General features: G+C 43.9%; 1 pseudogene across 1 annotated transcript; it reads left to right on the top strand.

Moving 5' to 3' along the window:
• The first annotated feature begins 452 nt into the window (after positions 1 to 452).
• Positions 453 to 1,317, top strand: LOC308268518 (vomeronasal type-1 receptor 4-like; annotated as a pseudogene). The gene is made up of 2 exons: positions 453 to 510; positions 657 to 1,317. The product of its transcript is annotated as a vomeronasal type-1 receptor 4-like (transcript).
• Positions 1,318 to 12,886: the final 11,569 nt, after the last annotated feature.

Below are 12,886 nucleotides of genomic sequence, written 5' to 3'. Positions count from 1 at the left end.
TAGTGAGACTACAGATGTCGCAAGAGAATCAGCATCCTATAAAACATCGGTGCCTCTGACCCGCCATGTGACTCAGCTGGCCGATAAGGACTATGGGCAACTCTCTAGATGCCTGGTCCATCGGTCCCTTCCCCCACGGCTGGCTGACTCCCTGGAGGGTGCTGGGTTGGGTCCAAATAAAGCAGTGGTCTCTGATAACCCGGCTGGTGATTTTACCTCCTCCTAAACTCCCTAACTCTATTTTCAACCTTTCACAAATAAAATATAAAAAGTCTGGGACTATAGCCCAGAGGTAGAAAGCCTCTGTTCCACCCCCAGTACCACCAAAAAAAAAAAGAAAGAAAAAGTTTCCAGGGTTGGAGGTGTAGCTCAGTGCTACGGCACCTGCCTGGCACCACAAGGGCCTGGGTTCCATCCATATCACAGCAGAGATCACTACCAGTAACAAAGCGATGGCGGCTCCAATTGCCACAGTCTTAGGCACTTTCCTCTTATATCAGATTTCCATCGGTATTGTGGGCAACTCATTGCCCTTTGGGTTATATATGTACATCTTCTTCATTTAATCTCATCTGAAGAAGCCCATCGATCCCATTTTACGCACCTGACGTTGGTCAAGATCCTGACTATCATTTTCCCGTCGCTGTCATATGTAGCATCATCTTTTGGAGTAAGACGGTTTTTGGGTGATGTTGGTTGCCAGGCACTTTTGTTCTCATACAGAGTCTTTCCACCAGCACGTTACCTCTTTTCTGAGTGCATTTCAAGCCATCACCATCTGTCCCAGAAACTCTAAGTGGATGTGGTTTAAACTTAAGCTCTCTACATGGATTTTCCCTCCTTCCTTTTCTTCTGGGTCATCAACATGCTGATCTATGTCCACATCGTTGAAACTGTCAGAGTCTATGGCAACTTCACTCTGGCCGGTCATGGATATTCTCATCCATACTGTCAAGCTAGGCAAACACAGGCCAGAACCCAGATCTATTCATAAGCATCGTAGTGATTTATGAGCGTGTGTCTGTGGCTCTTACCATCTGCATCAGCCTCTACATGGTGAATCTTCTCTACAGACACCACAGGAGAGCACAGCATGTCTGAAGCCTCCACCTCTCTTCCCAGGATTCTCCTGAACACAAAGCCACCTGCACCATTCTTCTGCTGGTTGGTTGCTTTGTGGGTTTTTGTTTTTGTTTTTGTTTTCTCAAACAACCTTGTGGCTTATTTATTTATTTATTTATTTTGGTGGTACTGGGGTTCCTGGAAGCCCTTCTATCTCCGGCTACACTCACAGACCTATTTTATATTTTTTTTTAATTTGGAAACAGGGTCTCTTAAGCCAGCAAGGCTGGCTCCGAACCAGCACCATCCTCCTGTCTCCGCCTCCCAAGCGCAGGGATTACAAGCGTGCGCCACCATGCCCGGCAACCTTGTGGCTTTTTATTCTTTTTATATACATGAGAAATTCCCAGTGTTGAAGGTGATTGGTATAGTTTTAGCATCATGTTACCCAACCATCTGCCCATTTTTGCTGATGAAGAATAATGAAATTACTTCCCAATTTGTGTCTCTACTTTCATTGATGAGAATTATTTGTTCTCAGAGAGAATTCCATGGCTGAGCTCACTCCCCAGCTTCCATCTGCAATTGAGGAGGGTCCGTAATGGCTTATATGCAGGAACCAAAAAATCCATATAACCCTTGAGTTTTTGAATTGGCCCTAGTAAGAATTTAGATGTGCTAAAAATCTACAACACACTCAATATTTGAAGCAGAGTTAAAATATCCTGTTAACATAACGCACATCGTATTAACAATTTTCACATTGAGTACATGTTTAACTTATCATACCTTGAGTAAACGGAGTATTTCTTATATACTATTAAAACAATTTTAGCCGGCCGTGGTGGCACATGCTTGTAATCCCCGTGCTTGGGAGGCAGATACAGGAGGATCGCACAGGTTCGAAGCCAGCCTTGCTGGCTTAAGAGACCCTGTTTCCAAATAAAAATATAGAAATAGGTCTGGGAGTGTAGCCCGGAGGTAGAAGGATTTCCAGGAACCCCAGTACCACCCAAAAAATAAATAAATAAAAATAAATAAATAAAATAAAATAAAACAATTTTAGCTGACTGCTTTTGCTCTTTTTTAATATAGCTACTAGAAAATGTAAAATTCTATTTGGGGCTTTAAAATATATATATATATATATATATATATATATATATATATATATATATATATATGTATATGTATATGTATATGTATATATATATGTATATATATATATATATATATATATTTTTTTTTTTTTTTTTTTTTGGTACTGGAGATTGAACTCAGGGTCTCAGGGTCATTCTACCTCTGAGCTACACCCCAGCTGTCATGGTTTTTGAACCTGTTATGGTCGTGAAAGTGTTCCGAGGACCTTGTTGGGCTCCCGGAACTGTAACAGTGAGAGATGTAGACACGGGTTCTTGTTCTAAGCTGGGCATAGAAAGCACTAGCCCAAACTCTTTTACTGTAAGCTTAAGCAATTTTTATTATTATAAAGATAGAATAGATTTTAATAAAGCCCTATAGTATAGGGGGGTGACTTAAAAAGAAGTCACAGAGGTTTCTGGATACAGAGGATCTTTATAACCAGTCTCTGACCCAACTAGATCCACCCTTTCTCTGGAGCAGGTCTTTTGATGTGGGGATTCCTCCCTGTAGACCTGCCCTGTCTCCAACACAGACCCCAAGACTTTTGTTACACTCCAAAATGTGTTAGTTGATTATCGGAGTCTGGGATCTCTTGAAGGCTCATGGCATTCCCCCACATCCTTGAGGAAGTTCACTTCTCTTAGAAATGTAAAAGACCTTGGGCTTCTTCCTCTATTCTCTTACTAATCACTGTGGGTGCCTAGAACTCTGCAGCCTTTTCCCTGAAATCCCTGGCTTTCTAATACCGATGTTATTTTCACATTTTGAAACCATTTCCCCATTACTGGTACATTCATACATTTTAAAGCCATTTCCTAATACTGGTACACCAGCCTTATTTTATTTTTCATTTTGAAGCAGAGTTTTGCTAGGTTTCTGAGAGTCTTGCTAAATTGCTGGGGCTGGTCTTATCCTGCAGTTCTTCTTTCTTGGCCTCCCAGGTCCTGGAATTACAGGCATGCACTACCTCACCCAACTCTTTCATTACATTTCTATTAAACTGTGCTGGTCTAAGAAGTTGCTTTTGAGTAACAAATACATATTGCCAAGCTTTTATATTCTAGGCACCACTTAGGAGTTAGGTATACACCAGTGTTCTAAAGACAATAAAACATAATAACTAAAGGAGCCCTGAAGGATGCTTGTGGTGTAGGAGAAAATGTAGGTAATAGGAAAAGAGCTACAAAAGTAGAGCCAGAGCTGTGCGTGGCCGTGCACAGCTATAATTCTAGTACTGGGGAGATTGAGATAGGAGCATCACAAGTTTGCAGCCAGCTTCCTCAACTTAAGGAGATCCTCTCAAACTTAGTGAGCCCTAGTTTGAAAATAAAATACAGGGCTGAGAGTACAGCTCAAAGGTAGAATGCCCCTAGGTTCAATCCCCAGTATAAAAAAAGACACAGGGTAAAATTCAAAACAAGACCCAACTTTATGTTGTTTACAAAAAACTCACTCCACACCCAAAAATATCCACAGGCTAATGGTGAAAGAATGTAAAAAGAAAACCCATGCAAACAGAGACAGTAAACAAGCAAGAGCAGCATCTCTGTTATCTGACAAAGTGTACTTAAGTCAAAATTAATTAATTAGAAGAGAGACAAGCCAGGTGTGGTGGTGCATGCCTGTAATCCCAGCATTTAGGAGGCTGAGATGGGAGGATCACAGTCCCCGAACAGCCTCAGCTACTTAGTGAGGCCCTCTGCAACTTAAATAGAGTTTCAAAATACAGAATAAAAAATAGGGCTGGGGGTGTAGCTTGGAGGTAGAATACCCCTGGGTTCCATCTCCAGTACCACAAAAGAGAGAGAGACAGACAGACAGACAGACAGACAGACGACAGACAGACAGACACAAAGGAGGTCACTTTATACTGCTAAAGGAAATAATCTGACAAAAAGATATAACAATGGTAGTACGTGTGTGTGGGGCTGGGTACTAGAGATTGGATCCAGAGGTATTCTACTTCCAAGCTACACCTACAGCCCTATTTTATTTTTATTTTGAAACTGGGTCTCACTAAGTTGCAGAGGGCCTCATTAAGTTTCTGAGGCTGGCCTAGAACCTGAAATCCTCCTATCTCAGCCTCCCAATTTCTGGGATTACAGAAATGTGTCACCACACCAGGCTCATAGTAAATATTTATGCCTCAAATGTCAGAGCACCTACTTACATAAAACTAATACCACTTGACATTAAGGCTCAGATAGACACCAATACATTAATACTGGGAAATTTCAACACACCATTCTCATCAACAGTTCAAAGACAAAAAATAGTAAAGACTCTTCAGACCTAAAGTATGGCATAAACCAAATGGACCTAGAAGACATGTATAGAATATTTTTATCCAACAACAGCCAAATTCACATTTTTCTCAGCTGCGGGGGAACCTTCTCTAAAGGAGACCCTGTTCTACCACACAAAGTAACTCTTACCAAATGCAAAATATATAAACAGTTCCTTCATCTTCTCAATCATAATGGAATAAAATTAGAAGTCAACAGAAAGAAAAGTCATAGTAATTATATTAACACATGGAGATTAAACAATTTTTTGTTTTGTTTTGCAGGTGTGGGGGTGGAACCCAGGGGCATTTGACCTCCAAGCTACACCACCTGCCCTATTTTTTGTATTCTTTTTTTTTTTTTTTTTTTTTTTTTGGTGGTACTAGGGTTCCTGGAAGCCCTTCAACCTCCGGGCTACACTCCCAGACCTATTTTTACATTTTTATTTGGAAACTGGGTCTCCTAAACCAGCGCGCACCACTGGCTTCGAACCTGCGCGATCCTCCTGTCTCTGCCTCCCAAGCGCGGGGATTACAAGCGTGTGCCACCAACCCAGCCCTATTTTTTGTATTCTTGAAACAGGGTCTCACTGAGTTGCAGAGGGCCTCGCTAAGTAGCTGAGGCCGTCCTTGAACCGCAATCCTCTGGTTTCAGCCTCCTGAATGCTGGGATTACAAGCGTGCGCTACCACGGCCGGCAAATAATGTTGTGTGTGAGTTTGTGTGTGTGTGTGTGTGTGTGTGTGTGTGTGTGTGTGTGTGTGTGTTACTAGGGATTGAATCTAGGAGCATTCTACCTCTGAGCTACATCCCTAACCCTATTTTTTATTCCTTATTTTGAAACAAGGCCTCACTATGTTGCTGAGGCTGTGAATCTGCCATCCTCCTGTCTCAGCCTCCCAAACCGGGATTACAAGCAAGCACTACCAAACCTCGTTTAAACAGTTCACTTCCGAATGATGGATGAATCTGAGAGAAAATTAAGGGAGAACTTTAAAATTCCTAAAGCCAAATGAGAATACAGAGATAAAGTACCAGACTCTCTACAATGCCGTGAGGCCTTTTATTTCTTATTTTTACTTATTTATTTATTTTTGCAGTACTGGGGATGGGACCCAGGGATCTCTACCTCCAAAGGACACCATCAGTCCTATTTTTTATTCTTTATTTTGAAACAGAGACTCACTGAGTTGCAGAGGGCCTAAATAGCTGAGGCTGTCCATCCACGAACCGCTATCCTCCTGTCTCAGCCTCAAAAATGCTGGGATTACAAGCGTGCACCACCACACCCACCTTCCATGAGACTTTTTTTTTTTTTTTGGCAAGTCTGGGGATGGAACCCAGGGGCATCCATCCTACCTCTGAGCTACACCCCCAGCCCTATTTTTTTTTTTTTATTCTTTATTTTTGAAACAGGATCTCACTGAGTTGCAAAGGTCCTCACTAAGTAGTAGCTGAGGCTGTCCTTGAGCCAGGATCCTCCTGTCTCAGCCTCCCAAATGCTGGGATTACAAGCATGAGCCACCACACCTGCTTCATGAGACCATTTTTTGTAGGTCTGGGGATAGAACCCAGGGGCATTCGACCTCCGAGCTACACCCCCAGCCCCATTTTTTTTTTTAATTCTTTATTTTGAAACAGGGTCTCACTATGTTGCAGAAGGCCTCACTAAGTAGCTGAGGCTGTCCGCGAACCACAGTCCTCTGGTCTCAGCCTCTCAAATGCTGGGATTACAGGCCTGCTCCACCATGCCCAGCTTCATGAGACCATTTATAAGAGGAAAGTCTGTAGTAGGAGTGCCCACATAAAAATATGAGAAGCCAGGCATGACAGCGCACACTTGTAATCCCAGCATTCAGGAGGCTGAGTCTGGAATATCATGGTTTGCCGACAGCTTCAACTACTTAGTGAGGCCTATGCAACTTTCTTTCTTTTCTTTCTTTTTTTTTTTTTTTTTTTTTTTTGGTGGTACTGGGGGTGGAACCCAGGGGCTTTCTTCCTCTGGGCTACACTCCCAGACCTATTTTCTACTTTATTTGGAAACAGGGTCTCACTAAGTTGCTGAGAGCCTCACTCAGTAGCTGAGGCTGGCTTCGCACCTGTGCGATTCTCCTGTTTCAGCCTCCCTAGCATGGGGATTACAAGCGTGCGCCACCACGCCCCGCCCCTCCATAACTTAGTGAGATCCTGTTTCCAAATAAAGAATAAAATATAGGCGCCGGGCGTGGTGGCGCACGCTTGTAATCCCAGCATTCGAGAGGCTGAGACAGGAGGATCGTAGTTCATGGACAGCCTCGGCTACCTAGTGAGGCCCTTTGCAACTCAATGAGACTCGGTTTCAAAAATAAAGAGTAAAAAATAGGGCAGAGGGTGTAGCTCGGAGGTCGAATGCCCCTGGGTTCCATCCTCAGACCCGAAAAAAAAAAAAAAAAATAGGGCTGAGGCTATAACCTGGAGGTAGAATGCCCCTGGGTTCAATCCCCAATGCTAAAAAAAAAAAAAAAAAAGAAAAAGAAAAGCCCTCACTCACCCTTTACTGATCCCTGGTTAAAATAATGTTTGGCCTTTAAAATATAGTAAAGAGCCGGGCGTAGCGGTGCACACTTGTAATCCCCGCACTTGGGAGGCTGAGACAAGAGGCTCGCACAGGTTCGAAGCCAGCCTCAGCTACTTAGTGAGGTTTTCAGCAACTTAGTGAGACCCTGTTTCCAAATAAAATATAAAAAAGGTCTGGGAGTATAGCCCGGAGGTAGAAAGCCTCTGGGTTCCACCCCTAGTACCACCAAAAAATAAAAATAAAAAATATATAAAATAAAATAAAATATAGTAAAGAATTCATAACTCAGGCTTTAAAAATTTAAATATGTTATGCACTAAGAAATTAGAAAAAAATTTTTTTTAAAATAATTCATAGCCGGGTGTGGTGGCACACGCTTGTAATCCCAGCACTTGGGAGGCTGACAGGAGGATAGCGCAGGTTCAGAGCCAGCCTCAGTTGGTTTAAGAGACCCTGTTTCCAAATAAAAAATAAAATAGGTCTGGGAGTGTAGCCCGGAGGTAAAAGGACCCTGGGTTCCGTTCCCAGTACCACAAAAAAAAAAAAAAAAAAATTCAGGAGCCAGTAATGGTAGCACATGCTTGTAATCTCAGTACTTGGGAGGCTGAGACAAGAGGATTGCCATTCACAGACAGCCTCAGCTACTTAGTGATGCCCTCTGCAACTCAGTGAGACCTGGTTTTAAAATAAAGAATAAAAAAATAGGGCAGGGGGTGTAACTTGGAGATCAAATACCCCTGGGTTCCATCCCCAGACCCGCCAAAAAAATAATAAAAATAAAAATAAAAATATAATAATAATAATAATAATAATAATAATAATATGCAGTCGAGGGATAAGGGCTTATGATGCATGTTTGGGTGGCTCTCTGTGTGTCCCTTGGTGGACAATTCTGTAGAGTGTACATATATCCAGGACAGGAACTTCTGGCTAATGAGGGTACTACAGAGATTAGTACATGCTACACATTTCCCAAAGTTGTTCTCATAAACTAAAGCTGGGCACAGTGGCGCACACTTGTAATCCCAGGACTTGGGAGGCTGAGACAAGGAGAATACGGGTTCGAGGATAGCTTCAGCTACTTAGTGAGGCCCTCCGCAACTCAGTGAGACCCTGTTTCAAAATAAAGAATAAAACATCGGGCTGGGGGTGTAGCTCAGAGGTAGAGTGCCCTGGGTTCAATCCCCATTACCACACACACACACACACACACACACACACCTCATAAGCCGTGGTTCCAAATCCTTGGCAAATTAATATTTTTTGTTTTAGCTTAAAAACTATTATACTAATTATGCTAATAGGAAAAATAATGCTACTACCTCCATGGCTTTTTTTTTTTTTCAGTGTTGGTGACCAAACTCAGAGCCTTGTACATGCTAGGCAGGGGCTCTACCACTGAACTACATCTCCAGCCCCTCGTGGCTTTTCTTCTCACTTGAACGTAAAGTGTCTCTCCGCATTCACACCTGAGATGGACAGCAAGCCCGGACCAAGGACCACGCCTCCACTGCCCTCCCTGGCGCTGGCCCGGTGGTGTGCTGTCGCCCCCTAGTGGTCATTGGGCACTACAGCAGATATATGGACAGGAAGGTCTCCCAGTTCCCAAGTCCCCCTGTTTGATCTGACCCTCTGTTCTTGGACCTCAAAGAAACAAAACTATTATCAAGTTATTTCCTGTCAAAAATTTCAGTGCGTCCATTTTACTGGGGATTGAACTCGAGGGCATTCTACCTCTGAGCTACACCCCCAGCCCTTATTTATTTATTTATTTATTTATTTATTTATTTTGGTGGTACTGGGGTTCCTGGAAGCCCTTCTACCTCCGGGCAACACTCCCAGACCTATTTTTACATTTTTATTTGGAAACAGGTTCTCCTAAACCAGCGCCCGCGGCTGGCTTCGAACCTGCGCGATCCTCCTGTCTCCGCCTCCCAAGCGCGAGGATTACAAGCGTGCGCCACCACGCCCGGCTCCCAGCCCTTTTTTAACTTACTGTTTGTACACAGAGATTCGCTAGTTTGTTCAGACCGTCCTTGAACCTACCGTCCCCCTGGCTCAGCCTCCCACGTATTGGGATTGCAAGTTTGCAGCACTATGCCTGGCTCAATTCTGAATTCTCTTTCAGCGAAATACGATAATAACAGCAGCGCATCTATTCTTTAGAATTTCTCGGGATTTGAACAAGCACAGTGGCCATCAAGCAAGTTTTTGTTTGTTTATTTATTTTGTGGTACTAGGGGATGGAACCCAGGGCCTTTCTACCTCGAGACTACACCACAGCCCTATTTTATAATTTATTTAGAAACAGGCTCTCGCTAAATTGTTGAGAGTCTCACTAAGTAGCTGAGGCTGGCTTCCAACCTGCGCAATCCTCCTGTCTCAGCCTCCCAAGCGCAGGGATGACAAGCGTGCGCCACCAACCTGGCTAATGTGTGGCAAGTTTTAGAGCCTAGATCAAAGTGGGATCCCCAAACAGCGGCCTTGAGAACTGGCTAGGAATGTAAAATCCCAATGACCTGGTTAGATATAAATGATCTAATAACATGCCCTGTCCCAAAGCAGAGCAGGCTGGGCATGCACTTATAATCCTAGTCATTGGTAGGCTGAGACAGTAGGATTGCAGGTTCGCAGCCAATGTCTGCTATTTAGTAAGTCTCTCCACAACTAGCCAGCCAGGCATGGTGGTACACACTAGGAACCCAGTACTTGGGAGGCCGAGACAGGAGAATCACAGGTTCGCGGCCAGCCTCAGTAGCTTAGTGAGCCTCCCAGCATCTTAGTGAAACCCTCTTCCCAAATAAAATATAAAATAGGTCTGGGATATAGCCCAGAGGTAAAAGGCCCCTAGGTTCCATCTCCAGTACCATAATAAGTAAACAAATAAATAAATAAATAAATAAATAGGGCTGGGGGTGTGACTTGGAGGTAGAATGCCTCTGGGTAGACTCCCCAGTGCTGCCAAAATAATAGCAATTAGCCGGGCGTGGTGATGCATGCATGTAATCCCAGCATTTGGGAGGCTGAGACAGGAGGATTGTGGTTCAAGGACAGCCTCAGCTACTTAGTGAGGCCCTCTGCAACTCAGCGAGACCCTGTTTCAAAATAAAGAATAAAAAACAGGGCTGGGGGGTGTAGCTCGGCAGTAGAATGGCCCTGGGTTCCATCCCCAGTACCTCAAATAATAATAGTAGTAGTAGTAATAATAATAATAATAATAATTAATAATAATAATAGGTTAAAAAAGGCAGCTTCTTACAGAGCTCATTCTGTCCCTCCTACAAGCCAGTCCAGTATCATGGCAATGATATAAGACAGGCAGCAGAAACCCTATTTAAGATGAGTGTTCAGAAAAGAGTAGAGCCTCTGCTCTGGTTCCAGGCTTTCCGTCGTGCCCAGTGTGAGCTTTCATCTCTCTCTCTCTCTCTCTCTCTCTCTCTCTCTCTCTCTCTCTCTCTCTTTCTCTCTCTTTCTCTCTCCTTATAACAAAAAAATTGGTAGTACAAGCTTGTAGAGGCTGAGACATGGGGGTCGCGGTTCTTGGCAAAATAAAGAATAAAAAATAAGGCTGGGGGTGTAGCTTGGAGGTAGAATGGCCCTGGGTTCCATCCCCAGTACCACAAAAAAAAAAAAAAAAAAAAAAAAAGGAGAAGGTAGAGAGGAAGGAAGGAAGGAGAGGAGATCATGGATTTCCCCTAGACCTGCTGATTTGGAGACGTGGCCTTTTCTGTCTCATTCAGTGACCTGGCTGTTTTTGGCAAGGGGTCCCTCACTTCCAGTTTCTCTGGATTCTCCTTCCTTCTCTTCTTCCCTCTCCCTCCAAGCCTCACAAGGCAAAGACGTTTCTACCCACCCCACATCGTCCCCACCCTGGAGCACCAAAAAGCAAAATTAAGCTTGAACTGGATTCATTTGTTGAAGATCCAGATGATGAACTCTTAAACTCGTACAGTATACTGAGTACTTTTCCCACATACTGTGGCTGAGTCAAAACGCTCTGCCAGGGGCTGGAGCTGAGGCTCCGTAACGGGCTAGGTTGCAGATGTGAGGCCCTGGGTTCAATCCTTAGCACTGCAAAAATAATATAAATAAAAGATGTGGCACACGCTTGTATTCCCAGTACTTGGGAGGCTGTGGCAGGAGGATCGCAGGTTTGAGGACAGCCTCAGTAACGTAGCAAGACTCTCTCAGCAACCTAGTGAGATTCTGTTTTTAAAAAAAAAATAGGTCTGGGCCAGGCGTGGTGGCGCACGCTTGTAATCCCCGTGCTTGGGAGGCTGAGACAGGAGGATCGCACAGGTTCAAAGCCAGCCTCAGCTACTTAGTGAGGCTCTCAGCAACTTACTGAGACCCTGTTTCCAAATAAAATATAAAATAGGTCTGGGAGTATAGCCCGGAGGTAGAAAACCTCTGGGTTCCACCTCCAGTACCACCAATAAATAAATAAATAAATAAATAAATAAAAATAAAAATATGGGCTGCCGGGCGTGGTGGCGCACGCTTGTAATCCCAGTGCTTGGGAGGCTGAGCCAGGAGGATTGCAGGTTCGAAGCCAGCCTCAGCTACTTAGTGAGGCTCTCAGCAACTTAGTGAGACCCTGTTTCCAAATAAAGTATAAGATAGGCCTGGGAGTATAGCCTGGAGGTAGAAAGCCTCTGGGTTCCACCCCCAGTACCACCAAAAAAAAGAAAGAAAATAGGTCTGGGGATATAGCTCAGAGGTAGAAACCCCCTGAGTTCAATCTCTAGTACCAAAAAAATTAATGAATAAATAAATAAAATAGAAGGAAGGAAATAAAGCCTTTGCCAAGTGAGGTCGCACACACCTGTAATTCCAGTAATTGGGAGGCTGAGACAGTATCACAGGTTTGAGGCCACCCACAGCAATTTAGAGTAACTCAGCAATTTAGAGAGACTTAGCAAAACCCTATTTCAAAATAAAAAATTTAAAGGGCTGGGAGTGTAGCTCAGAGGTAAAAACGCCCCTGAGTTCAACCCACAGCACTACTACTAATAATGATAATGACAACAACAATTAAAGACTTCACTTTCTCCAAAGTAAAAGGTACCGTGTCTTTAACCCTGGGGTCATGGGTACCACATGGGTCTTCAGGGATCACCAAGGAGACCACCCAAGGAGAGCCACCGAGGATCCAGTCATCAATAGTGGTGACCCAAATGATCTACTCCAGGGACGGTTTGATTTTTTCCCCTTTCTCTTGCTAGTGGAGATTGAAGCCAGGGGCATTCTATATCTGAGCCACATCCCCAGGCTTTTTTATTTTTTATTAGAAAATGGCGTCTCACTAAATTGCTGAGGCTAACCTCAAACCTGCGATCTTCCTGTCTCAGCCTTCTGAGTACTTCTGATTACTGGCAAAATTTCTTGTTTTCCTACAACCAGAAAAGAAAAGTCTTGCGATGGCACAATCTTGAGGGAGGACACAGGTCTGGGGACAAGCCAAGACCTGCTTTCAGGAAGTCACTTCCCCCCCTTCCTGAGCTGGGCAGAAGGTCCAGATGCTTCCATGAGAAGGGTTCAGAGTACAGTCTGGGATTACAAGAAGTGGTAGAGAGTTTTGCCAAGTTGGAAAAATTCTCAGATTCAGAAAGTGCTAAGTAGAGCCGGGCGTGGTGGCGCATGCTCGTAATCCCCGCGCTTGGGAGGCTGAGACAGGAGGATCGCACAGGTTGGAAGCCAGCCTCAGCTACTTAGTGAGGCTCTCAGCAACTTAGTGAGACCCTGTTTCCAAATAAAATATAAAAAATAGGTCTGGGAGTATAGCCCGGAGGTAGAAAGCCTCTGGGTTCCACCCCCAGCTCCACCAAAAAACAAAAATG

The sequence above is a fragment of the Muscardinus avellanarius genome (assembly GCF_963383645.1).
Source record: "Muscardinus avellanarius genome assembly, chromosome: 10".
Taxonomy (NCBI): domain Eukaryota; kingdom Metazoa; phylum Chordata; class Mammalia; order Rodentia; family Gliridae; genus Muscardinus; species Muscardinus avellanarius.
The sequence above is the reverse complement of the archived record's forward strand: the minus strand, read 5'-3'. Positions and strand labels throughout refer to the sequence as shown.